Here is a 7,889-nt window from a genome sequence, read left to right on the forward strand (position 1 = left end):
GATTTGTTTGTTTATTTGTTTTTCCACTTGGTTACAGGAGAACTAGAGTTCCAAACAGTTAGGTTTTTATCTCTTTTATTTTATTATTTTATTTTATTTTTATTTTTAATAATATTTTTAGATAAACACCTTGGTTACAAACATGATTGTGTTTGGGTTTCGGTCATATAAAAGGACACCCCCCCATCACTAGTGCAACATTCCCACCACCAATGACCCAAATATCCCTCCTCCCCACGCCACCTCAAAAAATGACTGTTTTTGTATTTTCATAGTGACACAACACAGATGTATGTGAGAAATATCTGCTTCCAATTCCTGGGGGACCATATTGTCATTAGCATGAGCTTGCAATTTTAATACTTGGGTTTCTTTCTACTTGGGGTAACAGTCATCCACAGCCCAATGGCTCTAGCATAAAGAGAAAATTAAAGAGACAGAGCCCACGTGCAAGTTTGTCTTCAAATGCCTAACATCCAAATATTAGGGTACTGGGCCACAGCAGTGAAGTCTCATGATGGCTCTAGGAGGCCCAGTGGGAGAAGTGAGTCATTGGGGCCGACGACCTCCACCAGACACTAGAACAGCTGAGCCCCGCTCAGTTTACCCACACTGTCTTGCATTTCACTGAGTTTTCTCTTTTTATTCATAATTAACTTATACATTTATTTTGGTATTTACAATTGCACAAATGCTGTTATTGGTGATTATAAGAATTCTTGAGAATTACACATTGAAGTCCCCTTAAAATAATGGAAAATCAACACTTAGGGCAGAAATCTGTAACATTTTTTTGTTTGTTTGTTTGTTTGTTTTAGCCACATCGGGTGGCACTTAGTAGTTATTCCTGGCTCTGTGCTCAGAAGTCACTCCTGGCAGGGCTGGGGGGACCATATAGGATGTTGGGGAAGGAACCCGGGTTGGTAATGTGCAAGGCAAACATCCTACGCACTCTGCTGTCACTCCAGCTCCATTGGAACTTCTAAGTGTGTTTCCACCTTTTCTGGGGACTCAGGTATCTCCATTGACCTAATGGATCACTAAACTACAGTCCCAACAGAGTCACTGTTCTCACCCAGTGACCCAGAGCACGTACATGACCAGCCAAGATCAGGGTAATTTTTAAAAGACAAATGTGGATGGCACATTTCCATCATGGCACGTTTCCAACATCAAAAATTTAACAGACACAAATTCCCAAGAAGGAACTTCAATAGAGAAGAGAGGGAGAAGGAAGTGGTAACTAGAAGTGACACTTATGGAAAAAAAGAAAGAGAAACTGTCCAGCATTCGACAAAAACATATCGAATAAAACCATCACTACAGAGGGCCAAAACAAGAGATGGAGGAATAGATGAATGGACTGAGATGGATGAATGGGCATGGACGAACAGTGAGACTAACTGAAAGATAAGATTAGAAGAATATACAGACAAGTAGAATCTAGACAATATTATTTGACCTACTGAATTTCCTGGCCAAAGCAATCCTCAGGTATTTCAATTATATCAGTCAATTCGGTATGAATTCAGGTCAGGTTCCTGTCACTTGTGATCAAATGCTTTGCAATTCACACACTGGAGAGCAGTAAGAACTTTTAACAGGAAACAGGGGCTCACTATACAAGTGTCTGGATATTCTAGTCTATCCAGTCCCCTCTCACCCATGATAGAGTGCAGTGGTTGTACGTACACACATGAGTGAGTGTACGTGCATGCATTTAATTAGCTCATCAGCTCAAACAATGAGGCTCTTTACTTTTTTCTCAGCACAGGGTATGTAACAGTAGAAATTCTTCTTCTTTTTTATAGTCATATCTGGGGATTTTTTTTCCTCCCATGTTTGATATAATAAAATTACTCAGAGAAGCTAATTTGCAGTTCATCCTTTATAAATCACAATCAAAAGTCTTGAAGAATACAGAGGCTACGATGACACCAAAGATTTGTCAAAGAATGCTTACATCACATTCAGAGCCAGAAAATATATTTATATTATTAAGGGCTTTTAAAAGCTTTTAAGAACACTTATAGTATCTCCTATAAACTTAACACTGTTGGCTTTATCTGCCTTAAACCTTTGGTTGGCAATAACTATAATTCCTAAATGTTAGCAAAAATGAATAAAGCAATTACATCATATGAAAAAATATGATTCAAAATAAAATGAGAATACCATATCTATTCCACTAAATTAACTTCATTGGAAGGAAGTCCTGCATCCGAAGTTCAAAAATTAGTTTTTTTGTAACTTACCACTATCCTCAGTGATTTATTTATTTATTTATTTAATTGCCCTCAGTACCTATTAAAGGTTTTCATGTGCAGAGATTCTGAATCCTAACATCAACTTTGAGAAAGTAAAACAAATTTACTGCAACCCAACAGTTGCAGGTTAGAGAAATTATTTTTGTCTTTATTTTGATTGTAAAAGAAATCTTTCCCAAGCAGTTACTAAAAATACAAAGGAAGTTTAAGCAAAGTTCTAAATTCATTTGTGCTTTTAAATTAAGAAGGGGAGCATCTTAGTAAGACAGACCCTGCAATGGGTTAAGAGAGAAAGGACAAACTTGATGCCAGTTGAAACGAGTTTCAAATTTCAAAATTTCAAATTGTTTTCAAAGAAATAATATTCAGAGTATAGAATCCAATTATCTAGGTAGATTTAAAAAGAAAATCTTAAATTGTTGGGCTGGAAAGACAGTATAAGAGCTAAGTACTTCCTTTGCTTGTGGTCAACACAGGTTTAATCTTTGGTCCGGGTAAGCATGACCATGGGTTCAGAGCCAGGAGTTGAACCTGAACACTGCCTGTTGAGGTACAAAAACCAAGAAGGATGAGAAAAAAGATATTTTGTCATAAAAATAATTAAATGACTCACTTTGGAATGCTAAAAACAAGTTCTTATTGATGAGTTCTATAGATTTTTAGACTGAGGGAACAAAAACTTCCAGTCTTTTAAAGTTTGTAATAAACTATATTTTTAGACTTATTTCCAGATATCCATCTGTGACTAACTACCATGGCCTTATTTCTACATTTTTAGGAAGCCAAATCTTGTCTTGCAGACTTTAAAATGAATCTAAATTAAACCTTTGACAACACCAAGGATGAGGGAATGAGACACCTCATTTCAAGATTTAGAATCTTCTACCAGGGAAGAACTGTAGCTCATATAAGATTTTTTTAGGGCACTAAAAAGGCAGGTTAAGAAATGGCTCTATATTATTAGCAACCTAAGAAAGAAAGGTAATTTTACTGGTCCAAAATTACCATCATAAAAGCATTGTAAATAAAACTAGTCAGACTAAGGGGCCGGAGAGATAGCATGGAGGTAAGGTGTTTGCCTTGCATGCAGAAGGACGGTGGTTCGAATCCCGGCATCCCATATGGTCCCCCGAACCTGCCAGGAGCGATTTCTGAACATAGATCCAGGAGTAACTCCTGAGTGCTGCCAGGTGGACCCAAATGCAAAAAAAAAAAAAAACAAAACAAAAAAAAACTAGTCAGACTAAGGCAATGCCCATAGGAGTTTGTCTTCAACTTAAAGCCAGTTTAAAATGTGCATAACAAGTCATTAGTTTGAAGATTCTGATGCTAATAATCCTACGTAATTACAGATACAATAATCTGTGCACACAGATATTATTTTATTATATTCATCAGTTTTTATGCAAATATCATATAAATCAAAATACAACAGCTTTTAGAGATAATAAAAATATAAAGAGGGAGAAAAAATATGAAAAAAGAGAGAAGAGAGATTCTCGGAGCATAGCACCCCTAAGCCTGGCACCTCATTCAATGTGAATGAGTTTGTCACAGGAGAGTATAAAACTTCTGTTTCTGGACCTTGGTCCAAGCTGTCATAAAAACTTGTCCTCACATAGTATCTCCTATTTTTTTTTTCCAGTACACGTCAAATATTCTCAAGCTCCTGCCTGGTATAAAACAAAGCAATAAAAAGTCAATTGTGTTACCCCTGAAACTGAGTGACCAAGAACATGAACCACCTCCACAGGCCTGATGAAACTGATGAAAGGGAACGTTATTCTAATGTATTGTAAGGAATAAGAGCAGCTGGGAAAGTGTTATTAGTTCCAGGAAAGCATTAAAACCTTGCATTTCCACAGGACTGCCCGAGAGGGCAAAAGTGAGAGTTGCATACCTACACACAATGGTATTTGACATACACTCTCAAAATTATAGAAATTGGTTGTGATGGCTAAAAAAATGTTAGAAAGATCTATTTATTTCTAGGCTCTGTACTGCAGTACTGAAGGAGGTCCTTAAGAAACAGTGGAATAGAGCAATGCAGTTGCTTTCAAGGTCAACGCAACTCTCAAACTCAATTTAAGGAAGAATTTAGAAAGGCCAAAACTTTCATTTCTCAACTGCCTGCCACTGAGGACAGGTCAACCCTGGAGTGAGAAGACAGAGAAGCAGGCAGGAATGTCAAACAATAACAAATCAAACACTGAAGAAAGTTCCATTAGCATGCCTGTGTGTCCAGCACAGATGGCCAATCTCAGTGAATCCAAACTGATTCATGCCAATGCTTCTGCAGAGTTTATTTCAAGGGTGACCCGAATCTATGGAGTATTTTACATTTAGAAGGTATAACAAAAAGCAACGTGAGTATGGGTGTAAAATTTACACTGTAAATGAATGGATTAAGGTAAAGGATTTGTGGTAAGTTTTGAGCACAATCAAGCCCGTCTGAGGGGACTTAAGTTTGGCATTTTTATGATCTTTGATCTCCAAAATCTCACTCTTCCTAAGTCACCACATAATGTCATCCAGTCTAAACTAATACTGTCTTGTTAATGAAGCCCTATGTGATAGGGTTCTTAGTTTGTACTATTTACACTGAGAACTTTCAGCATTTTACAACTCATAAAACTGAGGCTTTGCATTACTCTAAAATTCCTTATACTTTCGTTTTCCAAGTTAAACTCAGCCCCAATCCTTTCCTTAAGAAAATGCACGGGAGCGCGCACGCGGGCACGCACGTACGCGCGCACACACACACACACACACACACACACACACAAAACACACACACCAGTTGCTCAACCTACTATCAACAGTAATTATAAAACACCCTAACTAGAAAAATGCCTTTATTCTAACATGATCTAAAAATGTACAGTGAGCAGTGCCATTCCAAGAATTAGGCCCTTTGGGAGAAAGAAATAAGTTAACGCTTTCCATTTATTCGCCAATAAAATTGTAGCACTTTGCCCAAGGTTTGGGGGCTATGAGAGCTAAGTCTAAGCTGATGACGTTGAAGGAAAAGAGAGGGTTAGACCAAAGCAAATAGCATATATACGTTCTAAAGCAAACTCACTTTGGCCCCCTTTAAGTGCTAAAAATCAGCCTTAACAGCTCCAAAGAACACCCGTCCAAAACCTTCTTTACACAGAAGGAACCCCGATACTTCACTGGATCCTGTGGGCTCCCCATTCTAAGGGGTGGAAGGGAGTAGGACGAGGGCCCTTCCTAAAACTGTGTCCATGGGAACCCTTCATCTCCCAACTCCAGGATTTAAAACCTTGCCCCAAACTTGCAAAAAAAAAAAAGTCCCCCTACAAAGAAAAGGGAAACACTTTCATTTATCTCCTGGAGGGTCAAAATTCAGGATTCTGAAGCAGGCCAAGGCCGGGGAGAGGATTTTTAAAGAAGAGTGGAGTAATAGTGCAGAGGAGATAAGCCCGGTCCCCCGGTCCCCGAATCCCACTCTGCAAGTCTATGACAGTCACCTCTCAAATGTTCCTGCGGCGGAGAAAAAGCGGAGTTGCAAAAGGGGCTTCCAGAAAAGACATTTACGCACCCCCCGCTCCAGTGCAAGACGTCGACGCGAGTACCGGGGTGCAGAAAAGTCCAGCAACCGGTGGATTCTGTAGGAGGCCGCCCACTGCGGGGGGTACCCGGGGGCGCCCCGGGAAAAGTGGGGAGGGGAGGGAGCCGTTTTGAAAAAAGTACCTGGTTTTGTCTCCAAAGGGCAACATCGCAAGTGCGCGACGTGGAGGCGCCAACCGTGCGGCCAAGGCGGACCCTCGGTTCCAGGAGGCGCGGGGGACGCAGCGCCCAGGTGAGGCGGCGGCTTATTCGGAGCCGGATCCTCTGCGGCCCCCTGGCGGAGAGCGCCCAGCAGAGCCGCCGGCAGAGCAGCGGAGACCCGCGCCCAAACCCGCCGGTGGCTCCACCATCACCCTCTTTCCGAGTGCCTCAGTGCCGGGCGCACCCCACCCGCCGCGCCGCTCGGATTCCCTCTGGAAGGGGTGCGCCCGCGAAGTCGGCCCGAGCAGCGCGCACAAGACGCGCCTCAACTCCGGAGCCGGCCTGGGGCCGTGGGGAGCAGGGGCTGCCACGCACTCTCTTCTCCCCCTCCAAGTGGAACCCCGGCTCCCCTGCCCGGCGCCCGAGCAGCGTTTCCCACGCGCGTCCCAAACGCCCGCCCGCTGCACGGCCGCCTGTTCCCGAAGGTCGGGCTCGGACCTCCCCTTCTTTCCCAGCCCTCCCTCTCTCCTTCCTCCCTCCCGGCACTTGGCTCCCGACCAAGAGGCGCTGGGCTCGGGCCCTAGGGACCCGCCACCCCCGAACCCCGGGAGGTCTCTCCGTTTCGCCATCCCGCGCGCCCAGAAAGCCCCTTCGGAACGCGCTCGGCCGCGCGGCGCAGCAGCGCGTAAAGGCGAGAGTGGCGGGAGACAGACAAAAGGAGACCCCCAGACCGCGGCACTCACTCGGGGACGGCTCCGGCATGTTGCCGCTTTAGGACTCGCCCGTGATCTCCCCTCCGTCCCTCCCCAACCCCACCCCCGGCTTCCCCGCCTCGCCGGGGCCCGGGCGAGGGGTTTGGGGGAGGAGCGGAGCCGCCGGGACCGAGCGGGACGCGGTGCTTCCGGAGCGGCCGTAAAAAGGCACAAAACCGGCTTCTGCTTTTTCGCTCAAGATTTCGGGGGGCTCGGGGGGCCGGAGCGAGGCTGCCTAGAGGCCAGCGCGCGCGGGCGGGACGACTTCTCAGATGTTGCAGGAGAGGAGGGTCGACAGCTACTTGAACTTTGTGCAAATTGGAGGGAATCGCGCGCATAGGTTATTATTTGTTTATATTTTTTTTCTTGTTTGTTTGTTTGGGGTCACACCCGGCAGCGCTCAGGGGTTACTCCTGGCTCTCTGCTCAGAAATCACTCCAGGCAGCTCGGGGGACCCTATGGGATGCCGGGATTCGAACCACCGAAGTTGTGCGTGCAAGGCAAGCGCCTTACCTCCATGCTATCTCTCCGGCCCCATTTACTTATATTTCTTTTGCCCTCCGACCGCAGTCGCCTGCAAGTCGCGGTCTCTCCCGCGTCGTAGCCGCACCAGAAACCAGTTCCAAAGCAGTGGGCCGGGGAAAGGGTGGAAGAAACAAACTCGGGAGCGGGGAGGAGAGCAGCCTGCGGGCGCGCCGAGCCGGCCCGCGGTCCCCCCCTTACCTTACCTGGTGGCTTTCCGGACGAAGTAGGCGAAGGTGAAGTCCCAGTGATCGTCCAGCCACGCTTCCACCGCGTCCGGGTCCCGCGGCGGCGCGCGGCCGGGACCGGCTCTCTCCATGCCGGGCGCGGCTCGACACGCGGCGGTCTCGGCCCGGCCGAGCTGGGGTCCCTCCCTCGGCGGAGTCCGGTCGGCCTGGAGACCCTCCCCGACCCCTTTTGCTCCAGCTTCCCGCGGCTGCTTGCAAGGCTCAGGCTGCGGCCAGCCTCTCCAGGCCCTCGCAGCGCCCAGGTGTGGCGGGCGGGGCGTAGCGGCAGCCCCGCGCGCTCCTCGGGGTCTTGCCGAGCCCGTTTCTCCGAGTGTCTGGGGTCCCGAGTCCCAGGAGGCCCCGGCTGCTGGAACCGAGCTCTCCGG

General features: G+C 46.2%; 1 protein-coding gene across 1 annotated transcript in view; it reads right to left on the reverse strand.

The window, feature by feature from the left end:
* Positions 1-7,527, reverse strand: part of PDE5A (phosphodiesterase 5A) — a 110,443-nt gene extending 102,916 nt beyond the window's left edge. The window contains exon 1 of the mRNA XM_049786980.1: positions 7,483-7,527. The gene's annotated coding sequence lies outside the window, so the exon portion shown is untranslated. The remainder of the gene's footprint in view (positions 1-7,482) is intronic.
* Between the last annotated feature and the right edge of the window lie 362 nt (positions 7,528-7,889).

This window comes from Suncus etruscus, chromosome 14, assembly GCF_024139225.1.
Source record: "Suncus etruscus isolate mSunEtr1 chromosome 14, mSunEtr1.pri.cur, whole genome shotgun sequence".
NCBI lineage: Eukaryota > Metazoa > Chordata > Mammalia > Eulipotyphla > Soricidae > Suncus > Suncus etruscus.